The sequence below is a fragment of the Kogia breviceps genome, chromosome 6, assembly GCF_026419965.1.
Source record: "Kogia breviceps isolate mKogBre1 chromosome 6, mKogBre1 haplotype 1, whole genome shotgun sequence".
In the NCBI taxonomy this organism is placed as follows: Eukaryota; Metazoa; Chordata; class Mammalia; order Artiodactyla; family Physeteridae; genus Kogia; species Kogia breviceps.
The window spans coordinates 111,484,188-111,497,005 of NC_081315.1; the positions used below are offsets into that span (position 1 = coordinate 111,484,188).

The 12,818-nt window shown below is 44.8% G+C and overlaps 1 protein-coding gene across 3 annotated transcripts in view; it reads left to right on the forward strand.

Annotated features, from left to right (window-relative positions):
• The window catches only part of STK32B (serine/threonine kinase 32B), a 338,968-nt gene that overhangs the window by 290,889 nt on the left and 35,261 nt on the right, over window positions 1-12,818 (forward strand). The window lies entirely within an intron of this gene.

The following is a 12,818-nucleotide window of genomic DNA, read 5'->3' on the forward strand; positions in this document are numbered from 1 at the left end:
GTCAATTGCTATATGACAAACCGTGTCAAAACCTAGTGGCTTAGAACAATAACAATTGTATTATCACAATTCTGCCACTTGATTTTTTTTAACATCTTTATTGGAGTATAATTGCTTTACAATGGTGTGTCAGCCTCTGCTTTATAACAAAGTGAATCAGTCACACATATACATATGTCCCCATGTCCCCTCCCTCTTGCATCTCCCTCCCTCCCACCTGCCCTATCCCACCCCTCTAGGTGGTCACAGAGCACAGAGCTGATCTCCCTGTGCTATGCGGCTGCTTCCCACTAGCTATCTAATTTACATTTGGTAGTGTATATATGTCCATGCCACCCTCTCACTTCGTCCCAGCTTCCCCTTCCCCCTCCCCGTGTCCTCAAGTCCATTGTCTAGTAGGTCTCCATCTTTATTCCCGTCTTGCCCCTAGGTTCTTCTGACCACTTTTGTCTTTCTTTCTTTTTTTTTTTTAGATTCCATATATATGTGTTAGCATACGGGATTTGTTTTTCTCTTTCTGACTTACTTCACTCTGTATGACAGTCTCTAGGTCCATCCACCTCACTACAAATAACTCAGTTTCATTCCTTTTTATCTGCCACTTGATCGAGTGGTTCTTTTGCTGGTTTTTGTTGTGGTCACTCATTCAGCTACTGGGTCAGCCAGGACAGCTGAGATAAATGGGCACCTCTCTGTGTGTGGTCTTTCACATCAAGGGGACTAGAGAGAGCTTACTTGCATAGTGGCAGCGGTCTCAAGAAGGAGAACCCAACTCCCACGTGCCTATCAAGCCTCCGCTTGCTTCACATTTCCTGATGTCCAACTGGACAAAGCAAGTCACATGACGAAGCCCAGGGACCACATGGGAGGGGACTGCACTGGGCATGGATACCAGTCAGCCTGATTCATTGGGGAACCGTTTATGAAACAATCCACCACACTGTCTTTTCTGAGGTGCTTTCCTTGTACAATGTTGTTCTGCTCTTTGTTCTCCTTTCTCTTATAACTTGACATGGAATTTGACTTTGATTCTTTTCTGTTGCTCATTTTCACGTAATATTAGTTTTCCTGAACCTTTATAAGATGGTGTGGCTCAGGGTAGCTTTTCTAACAGACTTGCCTCTTCTGTTGTTTAAGTGACATGTCACATCCCAAGGCTGCTTGCTACCTGGGATTTCCTTGCCCAGTTCCACTTGCCCAGTTCTATCTGGACCTCCTCTTTATTTGGTCTGAGGGGGCCCCCTTCCTGCTCAGTTTTGATTTCACTCCCAACAGTTTCTCCCTGGGATCTTTCCTAGATGGGAGCTCTGGCTGGATTGATTAAAGCGATTTTGTGTCCCAGACTCTCCAGCTCCTGCAAAACTTACCAAGGGCCCTTTTCACTCACCTGAGATGGGTCTGGACAAATCTCTCCCAGTTTCAGCTGCTATTCTCAGACTGGCCAGCTGTGCCTCCCAGTCAATGTCTGCTCACTATTTTGAAGTTCCCTGTCCCCTGGTCCATCATAGGCTGTTATTTTTTTCTTTGTTTCCTTCTGTACAGAAATCACTGCCATGGAGGGCTTGTCACTGTTGCTGGTTTGTTCCCACCTGCTTATAGTTTGGGGTCTGGGGAGACAACTTAGCTTTGTAGTAAATATTGCCCGTGGTTTTTGGTTTAGCTATTTGTCTGCTCTGCCATTGTTTATAGGTGGATTGTGGAGATTCAGAAACTATGTCATTGTCTCCCCAGAATGGACTCCCGTGTCCTTCATCTTTAACTTACTAAACAGATTACATGAATGAAGTTTGGCAATAAATAGTGGTAAAAACAATACTTTTTAGTATTTACTATGTATGTGCCAGGCATTCCATCCATAACCTTATTTAATCCTCACAAACGTGAAGTAGTTGCAATTATTTATTCCCATTTTAGAGTTGAGGAAATGGGCTGAGAGAGGTCGGGGGACCTACCCAGGTTGACCTTGGTGGTGAGAGCAGAGCCAGGTCAGTGTGAACACCAGAGGGTATAGCATGAGTGGGTCTGTCCACTTCAGAGAATTCCCTTGGGATGCTGAATACAGACCTTAATAAGGCTTTCACTGTTGACGATCTTTCTGAAATCCCATTGCAGAAGGATCCAGAGCTGGGGCAGTTCTATCCAAGGAGGTCTCTGCTTTAAGATTCAGCAGAGATCAGACATGGGGAGATGGAGAATGACAGTGAAGGAGGGGATAAGGCTGCCTCCAGGCCTCTGAATCAAGCAGTAGAGGGGATTACAGTGATGATCGCTGTGTAGGAAACACCGCAGGAGGAGCAGGTGTGTGGGATGGTGGGAAGGATGAGTTTGAAAGTGAGGTCTGTAGGAACTTCAGGACATTCAGATGTACTCCAAGCATCTGTGCATCGGGAGTTACCGGCATGGAGATGCAGCAAAGCCACGGCCGTGACAGGATCCCCCAGGGGAGGACACAGGAGAGAAGAACACCGATTCTAAGCCCAGGAGCATTTTGCCAGAAGGGGCAGGTAGAGGCGGGAAGAGTCATCATCTCCAGAGGGAGGATGGAGGGGAGAGGTGACGTAAGAGCAGAATCTCCCAACTGGAGCCACCTCTATATAATCCTATAAATTAGTTCCCACTGCCTTGAGGCTATTTCCAAAAAGCAAATGGATCTCTGGGAAAGTAGATTCTGGACCACTGGAGAAATGCAAGACAATGTTCTCCCAACCCTGACCTTTCTGCCCCTGCTTTGTCACTGTTCAAAGCAGACTTTCCTGGGCTACCTCAGCCTCATGCCCTGCCTTCCCACTCATCTCTGACGCAGCTCTGTCCTGGCTCTCAGCCTCTGGGAAAGCAGACCAGGGTTGACCCAGCGGCCCCACTGTCAAAAAGGAGAAGAAAACCAACACGTATTTTGACCCTACCAGATGTCTGTCATTACATTTAATCCCCAGAAAATCCACACGAGGGTTCTACATCTCTTTCATTTTATATGTGAGTAACCCGAGGCCCATAGAGGTTAGTTAACCTGCCCAGAGTCACACAGCTGGCAAGTGATGGAGCCAGAATTTGAAGCCATGTCTATTGGGGTCCGAAGTCCATGCTTTTTAAAAAAAATTTTTATTGCAATAGAGTTGATTTACAGTCATTGGGTTAGTTTCAGGTGTACAGCAAAGTGATTCATTTTATATATATGTGTGTATATATGTATATATATGTATAAATATATATATTCTTTTTTTACATTCTCTTCCATTATAGGTTATTACAAGATATTGAGGAGAGTTCCCTGTACTATATAATAGGTTCTTGTTGGTTATCTATTTTATATGTAGTAGCGTGTATATTTTAATCCCAAACTCCTAACTTATCCCTTCCCCCCCTCCCCTTTGGTAACCATAGTTTGTTTTCTATGTCTGTGAGTCTACTTCTGTTTTGTGAATAACTTCATTTGTATCATTTTTTTAGATTTCATGTATAAGTGATATCATGTGATATTTGTCTTTCTCTGTCTGGCTTACTTCACCTGGTATGATCATCTCTAGGTCCATCCATGTTGCTGCAAACGGCATTATTTCATTTGTTTTTATGGCTGAATAGTATTCTGTCATGTACATGTACCACATCTTCTTTATCCATTCGTCTGTCAATGGGCACTTACGTTGCTTCTGAAGTCCATGCTTTTGCCACTGTACCAAGCTGCCTTTTTGACACTGAGTTCTTGTATCAGAAAGCCACATTTCTCAGACAAGAAAAAAGTGTATTGTCTCAGCTGTACCTAGGATTCAGGGCTTCTGGTGTCCTTCTAATTAAAGGAGCTTCAGTCCTGAATTAGTGAACGAATGCACAGGAGAGATTTTTATGGGATTTAGAGAGCACAGCTGATTTACCAAATGGATGTATTTTCAGAGATTGTAGGGGGTAGCAGTGCCAAGCAGTGAGAGGTTAGTGGGGAAAATGGGGGTGAGAGGGAAACTCTCATTCAGGTCACATCCTGCAGTTCCCAAGGCTATAAATTCCTGCTATCAAGCGGCAGGTTTGTTGATTTCGTTCACTTGAGCTGTTCAGCTCAAAGGCCCAATAACAAGTTCCCAGAATGTTCCAAACATGGATTCAGGGAATGGGCTGATGAGTAAACTCCCAAAGGTTGTTCACGAAGGATGATCCCGGAAGAAATATTTGCATAGTACTGTATTTTCATTCATTAAAAGGGCAGATGGAATTCACCAACAGAGAAAACAAAACTCTCTGAAAAGTGCCAGATTGGAAGTCAGAAAAGTTCCAACAGCCTCCCGGGGCTTCAGAGTTTATTCATCTGAGGTGAAATGAAGAGCTGAGTGTTCTTTCAGCAAATACAGTGTTTCAGAGGTGTGAGGCTCAGAGTCAGACCCTGGGGCACAGGGGTGAGTCATGCTGTCCGGGGCCAAAGGGGCTCAACATCTGTGGGGCAGAGAGCTGTGCAGGCCTGGATTTAGGCAGGTCCCTGTCAAGATGGACCCCGCAGAATGGGACCGTCTGAATGGGACCATCTGAGGAGTTAAAATCTCAGGGTGTGCTCAGAGCTCACCTGCCAGGCGAGGATAAGGAAAGGCCATTTCAGTCTGTGCAAAGGCGTAGAGGAGCGACGCAGCGTGGTGGGCTGGGAGACCCTAGCACTCCCATTTTTTTATAGCTTGTAGAACAAGAGGAGGTGAGAGGGAGAGACGAAACAGGCCAAAGTACCAGGGTCTTGAATGCCATGATAAGGGCCACGGAACCAGTGGAAAGGCCAATGCTGGAGACTCACGGGATTGGCCTCATGGGTGGCCTTGGAGAAGAAAATGGGCAATCGGGCTTGCCAGAAATGGGTCTCGAGGAAGTGTGGGCTTCAGCATGGGGTGATTTGGGTGTCTTCCACTTAGAGGCTGGGTGAACTTAGGCAAATCCCTTTAGCCAACATAATACACTTAAACTGCCCAGCATGGTAAAGGTCGAACCACGGGACAGACAGTGTCCTCATCTGAGAAATGGGATTAATGGTACGCAATCTGCCTTAGTAGATTGTTTGTGAGGATTTCATGATGGAACTATGGAAAGCACATAACATAATGTCAAGTGTAGATGCATCAAACTGGTAACTGATATTATTGTTGCTGTTATCATTATTCAGACTATTTAGTATATGTTAAGCCCTGGGAACCCAGAGCCAAATCTGACATTCCCTTGCCTTATGGAGTTTGCAGTCTAATTGGGGAAAGAGACCCCAACCAAATCCTAATTCATGATACGAGCTGGGTCAGCTGGCGGGTGGTGGGTGCCCTGGGAGATCACTGGGCCGGTGCCCTGTCGGTACTCACCATCTGTGAGTTCCTTTCCCCAGTGAGCAAACACAGGTGGCTGTGGAGGCACCATGGCCATGCTTGTACTTTCCTTGTAGAAATGATGGAGGCTAAAGGAAGTAAAGTTTGCTGCCCCTGTGCCAGAGAAAGTGACAGAGCCAGCATTCAAACCCAGGCCAGTGAGGCTCCAGGGCCCAATATCTTTCCTGAGAACCTGCCAATCCATCCATCCATCCATCCATCCATCCATCTATCCATCATTCATCCATCCAGCAGAGATTTATTGAGCACCTTCCACCTGCCAGGCAGTGTTCTATGGGCTGAAAACACGTCTGTGAACAAATAAGCAATATTTCTGCCCTCATCAGTTTGGCTGTTTGTGAGGGAAACAATCACTTTGCACATCATCGAACTGATAAATATATAGTCGAGATGCTTATTTTTGAGGAACAACTTTCATGCAGTGAAATGCACTCTTTCAGTGTAATCCAGTAAATTAATCCACCATAGTGAAGACAGAGAAACAGTTCCATCACTTCCAAGATTCCCTCCTCCCAGTTCCTGGCAACCAGTGATCAGTTTTCTATCCCTATAGTTTTGACTCTTCCAGAAAGTCACAAAAACAGAGTCATATTTTTGAATATGGCTTTTGAGTCTGGCTTTTTTACTTAGAATAATGCATTTGAGGTTTTACCATTTTGTGCGGATCAGTAGCTTTCCTTTTGATTTCTGAGTAGAAATCCTATGGATGAATATATACATTTGGTTTATCCATTCACCAGTTGTACGGCATTTGAGTTGTTTCCAGTTTTATAAAATTATAAATAAACTATTTGCATACAGGTTTGTATATAAACTTAAGTTTCTACTTCTCTAGAATAATTACATAGAAGTGGGATTGTTGGGTCATAATGTAAATGTACATTTAACTTTTTAAGAAACTCACAAACTGCTGAATATAGTTTCATTTGCTTTTTTGCCATCCACATACCTTCTCTGTGAAGTAACTGTTCAAATCATTGCCCATTAATTTATTGGGTCATCTGTTTTTTTATTATTAAGTTCTGATAATTCTTTATATATTCTGGTTATAAGTCTTTTACCAGATATATTTGCAAATATTTTCACCAGTCAGTGGCTTGTCTTTCTGTTACCTTAATAGCATCTTTTTTAAAGCAGGTGTTTTAAATTCAAATGAAGTCCAATTTTTTATTTTTCATTTATTGATCACGTACGGGGTGTCATTCTAAACATCTTTTCCTCCCTCACACGAGGTCACAAAGATTTTCTGCTTGTTTTCTTGTAGAAGTTTTATACTTTTGGGTTTTACATTTAGAACTATAGTCCATTTGGAGTTCACTTTTGAATACGTTGTGAATTTTCATTGATTTACAAGGGCTGTCCAATTGTTCCATCCAGCATTTGTTGAAAAGACGATTCTTTCTTTATTGCACTGGCTTTGCAACTTCATCAAAACTCAATTGACCATAAATGTATGGGTCTGTTTCTGGATTCTATTCTGTTCCATTGATCTATTGGTTTATGCTTTGACTAATCTCATACTTTTCCTTTCACTTCATAATAATACTCGCATCAGGTAGTGAGAGTCCTTCAACTTTTTTCTTCTTTTCAAAATTATTTTGGCTTTTCTATCCTTTGCCTTTTCATGTAAGGAAAAGGCTTTGTGCCCAGTCTTTGTCATGAGTACCCAGTGAGGGTATGTAGAGAGGAGTCTGTGAGTAGTACAAATTCCTCTTGTATCTGGACAGACAATAGTTCTATTCTCTCACTTAAGTTCTTATACAACCTTCAGCAATTCAGTTAAATTAAGCATCTTAATTTAAGTCTCCTTACTCTCTTCTATGGCAGCCCTATTTTCTTCCCATGCTCTCCCCAAGGTAAGCCAGTATTCACATCCCAAATCTTCTTGAAGGCACCCGTCTTTCCTTAAATTTCAGACGAGTTGAGTTCAAGAAAAGTTATGGTTTCATAGATGATCTAGCTTTTTCTCACTGTTAGGCTGGGAGTGACACTCTTTCCAACTCCTACATTTTAAACAGAGTAGAAATGTTTGAGCTCTTTATAAGCATTACGGTGGAAAAAGAGAGATGCTGATGGGATAGATGATTAGATTGGTGGGGTCAGGAAAACTTTGCTGAGGAAGTGACTTTTCACCTAGGTTCTAAAGGATGAGTAGATGTCGTTCGGCACAACAGATGGAAAAGCACTGCAGGAGATAGCAACTTTTTGCCTAGACCCTGAGGCAAAAAGGAGCTTGTCACATCGAAAGAACCACAAGGAAGCTAGATTGGCCTGAACAAAGCAGGCAAGGAGAGTGAGCCTGGAGACATGGCGGGGCCAGGTCATGTGGTACTTGTGTACCCACCAAAGCATTTGACAGCGGGAAATTTTAATGAACATTATGGGCCTTAGATAAACAGGGATCTTGGAATCCTTTAAGAGAATAGCACTATCTAAATGAACTTTTCCATCAGCCTAACATGCTATTTAGATGTTTATCCCCCATTTCACATATTAACTGTGTAAAATGCACTTGATTCTAACCCTGTGCTTTCAGTTAGCACTTTCCATCGTTCTCTCTGAAAACTTTCCAAGGGTCTTTTTTTTAAATTTACTAATTTAATCTGACACATTTAACATGAAGTAGTTTTCTGGTACTGGTGCATCATTAATTTCTGTACCTCATCAGAGCTTCTCAGCCAATTAAACTTTCCCTGCTGTTCCTTTTCTCATGCAGACAGGTGAGGTCCTACTGGTCCACACCTGAGCAGCGTCTTACATACCTTAATGAAACCACTCTTCTGTTACTATTAACGCTACTAGCATCACCAGATAGAAAAAAATTATCAGACTGATGCAGCAGATTCATTTCATCTCAAATTAATATCTGAGTTCATTTGCCAAGATAAAAAGCCAAAGAAACATGAATTGCCCCCAAGGGATCCAGACAGAGGCCAGGCACCCTGCTCATCTCTGCTTTCCACAGCTTTTCCACACACTCTAATCAAAGAATGATGATGGAGCTCTTGAATCATTTGGGGAACATGTACATTTGTGAGTTGGGCTTTCATTTATGTGTGCATTTCGTTTCCCATTCAATAATGAATTGATATAATAATAACTAGCTCACATCTATTTGGAACTTGCTCTGTGTCAGTCCTTGTTCTAAATGACTCACATATAGCTTTGTGCTAATCCCTGACGTTTTGACCCTGACTTAGTCTACCCCTATTCAAAGAGTTCACAGTCCAGTGAGAATGGTGGACATGTATATCCTTAATTACAGTACGGCATGATCAGTGCCGCAAGAGAGGAACCGACAAGGGTTTGGTGAGAATCCAGAACACTGATGTACTTGGCCAAGAGAGGGGAAAAGAAGGGAACTGAGAAAGAGGAAGGGACTTGAAGAACACTCCACAGAAGGTGTAAAATTTGGTCTGGGTTTTGAAGTATGAGTAGGAGTTCATGAGTATAAAAAATAGGGTAAAGATTACCAGGCAAGTCATAGAAGATTAAACATAAAGTGTGTCCTATTCTTTAAAGTTGGCACAATGGGTATAATAAAGATAGTGGCCAAAATATGAGGAGGTTGGAAACTATTTTTAGGAATTTTTCATGCTAAGGAGTTTGACCATTATTCTACAGTAAATAGAAAAATTTGGAAAGATTTTATTAAGTGATTTGAACATGTGAATGATAATACAATGACAACAATGTTAGATTGCATTTATTGAGCACTTACTTTGTGCTCAGTAAATACATACAGAACTTCATTTTCTCTTCTCAATAACTTGATGTAGCAGACATCATTATTCCTTTTTACAGGTGAGGAAAACCAAGGTACAAATAAGAGGTTAGGCATTTTGCCTGAGGCCACTGTGGCAGTAAGCCTGGGAGCTGGAGTTCAGGTTCAGATTGAATAATCACTACACTCACACCTTCCATCTCTCCGTTCCACTGATTCTGCTGACTTAGAAAGGTGTTTGAGGAGTAAGTGTAGTGGGATTAAAGGGCCCCAGGCTGGGGTAGGGGAGGAGCTGTCATGAGTCCAAGCAGAAGTGAAAAAGGACCAGAGAAGAGAGGAAGATTCTGGAAGGGAAAAATGATGAGTCTTGAGAATTAATCACATGATCCAAAACATGGGCTGGATGAGGGGCAGGGTCCATGAGACTCCCACGTTTCTGACTTACACAACTGATCAGCCCATCGACAGAGACTGAGAACCCAGGAGAAGGGGCAGTTGGAGAGGGAGAGTTGGGCTTGGACAGATTGAATATGCCATGCCTGTGGGGCTTCTAGGTGGAGGTGTCCAGATCTGGCACATCCTGCCAGCCGGGATGTGTGAGCCACAGAAAGACTCAGTGGACAGGAGAACTGGGTTCTGGTCCCAGCCGGGCTGGAAGCCATGGAACTCCTCCAATAGGCTTAGGCTTCCTCACCTACAAAATGTAGGGGAGGAAGGAAATTACCTTGAAGGTCCCCTCTAGGCTGAAATGCGGTAATTCTATGTTCCCAGTCCAGAAGGACGCAATTACCTGTAGAAACCAATCCTGGAAGCCAGTCAGCTTGTAAGCTAGACATTGAATAGCATTGTCACACTCCACTGCAGCAATCAAAGCCTTCAGGAATATTCACAGGGCTAAAGCAGCAGACCAATAATTATAACTTAGGCGGTTTCTGTGGTTTTTCTCCATATTTTTAGTCTAATGAGGAAGTAAACTCTGTGTGGTGAGGATAGGGGGCAAAGCCCACCACATGCATATTTACATTGCCTCGGGGTGATCTCTTTCAGATGACACCCCATGTTCTTGCTTTTCTGGAAGGCCAATTCTCTGATGTCCCTTGGAATCCAGACTCACTTTCCATTTAAAACCTGCACTGAGGGCTTCCCTGCTGGCACAGTGGTTGAGAGTCCGCCTGCCGATGCAGGGGACGGGGGGTTCGTGCCCCGGTCCTGGAGGATCCCGCATGCCGGGCCCGTGAGCCATGGCCGCTGAGCCTGCGCGTCCGGAGCCTGTGCTCCGCAGCGGGAGAGGCCACAACAGTGAGAGGCCCGTGTACCACAAAAAAAAAAAGAGAGAGAGAGATGCCTGGGGAAGGTGGGGATAAAGAGGAAGCTCTAATCTAGTCTGGAGGGAGGGGAATGATAAGAAAATAATAATAGCAGAGATGTATTTTGAGGAATACATGACAGATGTAAAGAAGCCTGCAGAATGGTACGTATTCGGTTCCTAGAAGCGGTAACTCTGAAGCTGCAGCCTTTGTGAGAGAACCTGGTGGATTAGGGGAGAGAAAACGAGACAGATAGACAGGGTGTTCTAGGGACGGCAAGCAACGTGTGCAGCTGGAGCCCAAGGTGGCCATGGGCTACCCCTGGGCCATAATACAGCTTAGAAGATCTACAGGTAGGAGCTGAGGGGCTACAGAATGTAAACCACCCTCTAGGCCACATGGGTTTCCAGCCCTAGTACTTTGTACTGTTCCACTGAAAAATCAAAAAGATTCCAGGATCAAGTCTAATAAATTTCCAAACCATTCTTGCTATTGAGTCATCAAAGGCGCTAAGAAGTCTACAAGAAAGAACGCAATTGAACCTAGTCATTTCCCAGACATGTTTGACCTCAGAATCCTTTCTCCTCCAAAATCTATGAGCCTAACGTGGCTGGTGGCATTCCTGGGAATACAGATTGTGAAACAGCCGTCGTGATAGGAAGACGTTGAGGCAGAGTACTGCCGTGGTCTGAGTTGCATATCAGAAAGCTAACTCCCCCAGAAGCAAGGACGGACTGGAGAAGGAGACTCTGGAAGCCAGAGGACTGGTGGAGAAGCTAGTGCAGAAGACCAGGAGGAAGGAATGGGGATCTGAACAAGGGCCATGTGTTGGCGAAGAGGAGGAAGGGGATACAGGAGCTGAGGAGGGAGAGTCATCCGGCATTGATGGCTGAATTTAACTGTTCCAATAATGGGAACTCCCTGAACCTGGAAGTCAGGACCAGGAGTTCTCACTTGAGCCCTGAGTTGGTGAGTTGTGGCCGAGACAAGCCACTCTCGCCCCTCAAGCCCGGTGGCCAATTCTAACACAGAGGGGACGATGACAGGATGGTTTCCAAGGGACCCTGCACCTCTGCCATGCTGACACTCCTAGGCTGTGAGCTGTCTGTACTTCTGAAGCAGGCAAGCAATGTGCTGGACCAGCTGTATGGCACCAGGGTGAAATTGACGTGCATTGATTAAGTGCCTACTGTGTACTTACTTGGCTGAGTGCCAGGCTCTGGGACAGAGGGAAGGAAGGTAGAAGCTTTCATCAGGACCCATCCTCAGGTAAGTCCATCACCTCTGGAAGTCACCTCGGTGTAGGAGCAAGAACTTTGGAATCAGATACCGAGAGAGGCAAGTCCCAGGTCTGCCATCCCAGCTGGATGACCTGGAGCAAGTTCCCAGCCCCTCTTACTAGTTTCCTAGGGCTGCACAACAAAGTCCCACAAATGTGGTGGCTTGGAGCAACAGAAATTCATTCACTCACAGTTCTGGAAGCCAGTAGTTCGATATCAAGGTGTCTGCAGAGCCGTGCTCCCTCGGAGGTGTGGGAGAGGCTCCTTCCTTGCTCTTCCAGCTTCTGGGGGCTCCAGGGCTTCCTTGGCTTGTGGCCGCATCCCTCCAGGCTCTGCCTCCTCCCACTGCTTTCTCCTTCTCTCAAATCTACCTCTTCTTTCTCTTAGAAAGGCATCAGCCATTGAATCTAGGAAGGGTCCACCCTGAATCCGGGACGGCTTTATCCTGACGTCTGTATTAATTACATCTGCAAAGTCCCTATTTCCAAATAAGGCCCCGTTCACAGGTACTTGGTCGTATCTTTTGGGGACACTGTTCACTCAACTACACCCCTTCATGTCTCTGCCTCCTCATCTGGAACATGGAGATCATTGTGGGCCTGTTTTATTGGGTGGTTGGGAGGATGAAGAGAAGTAGTTATGTGTAAAATCCCTACCAAAGCACCTGGCAAACTGTAGTTTCCATACGCATTCATCCATACCTGAAATGATGGTGACAGGTATGTGTCTTGTACCTGTCCTTCAAGCTCTAATCCTATATGATGGCCTCACCTCTAAGCACTTATCCGGGCCACTAAAGCAGCCGTTTTGGTGGCATGTGGATTGTGACATAAAGGTTGTTTATGTTCTATCAGCCCCAACTGTGCAAGGGAGGAGAGACTGTCACCTCCTCTGGGAGTGGGGTCACAGGCTGCAGACGTTTGTCACTTGGTTGGTCACAACAGCCAGGACAGAATTGGTCAGCTGCTGCTGCTACCCTGAATTCCAGATGGGCATGGGGCTGCCAGGCACTACAAGGATGTATGGGGACACCTGGGCACGCAGCCTCTCCTGCACTCCTGGGCGTGTCCCTGCCTCCCTCACTGTCTGAGCACATGGGCTGGGCCAGCAGCTGTCAAGGCCCTGGTTCTGTAGAATTACATCTACACATGCACAGACCGGTATGATG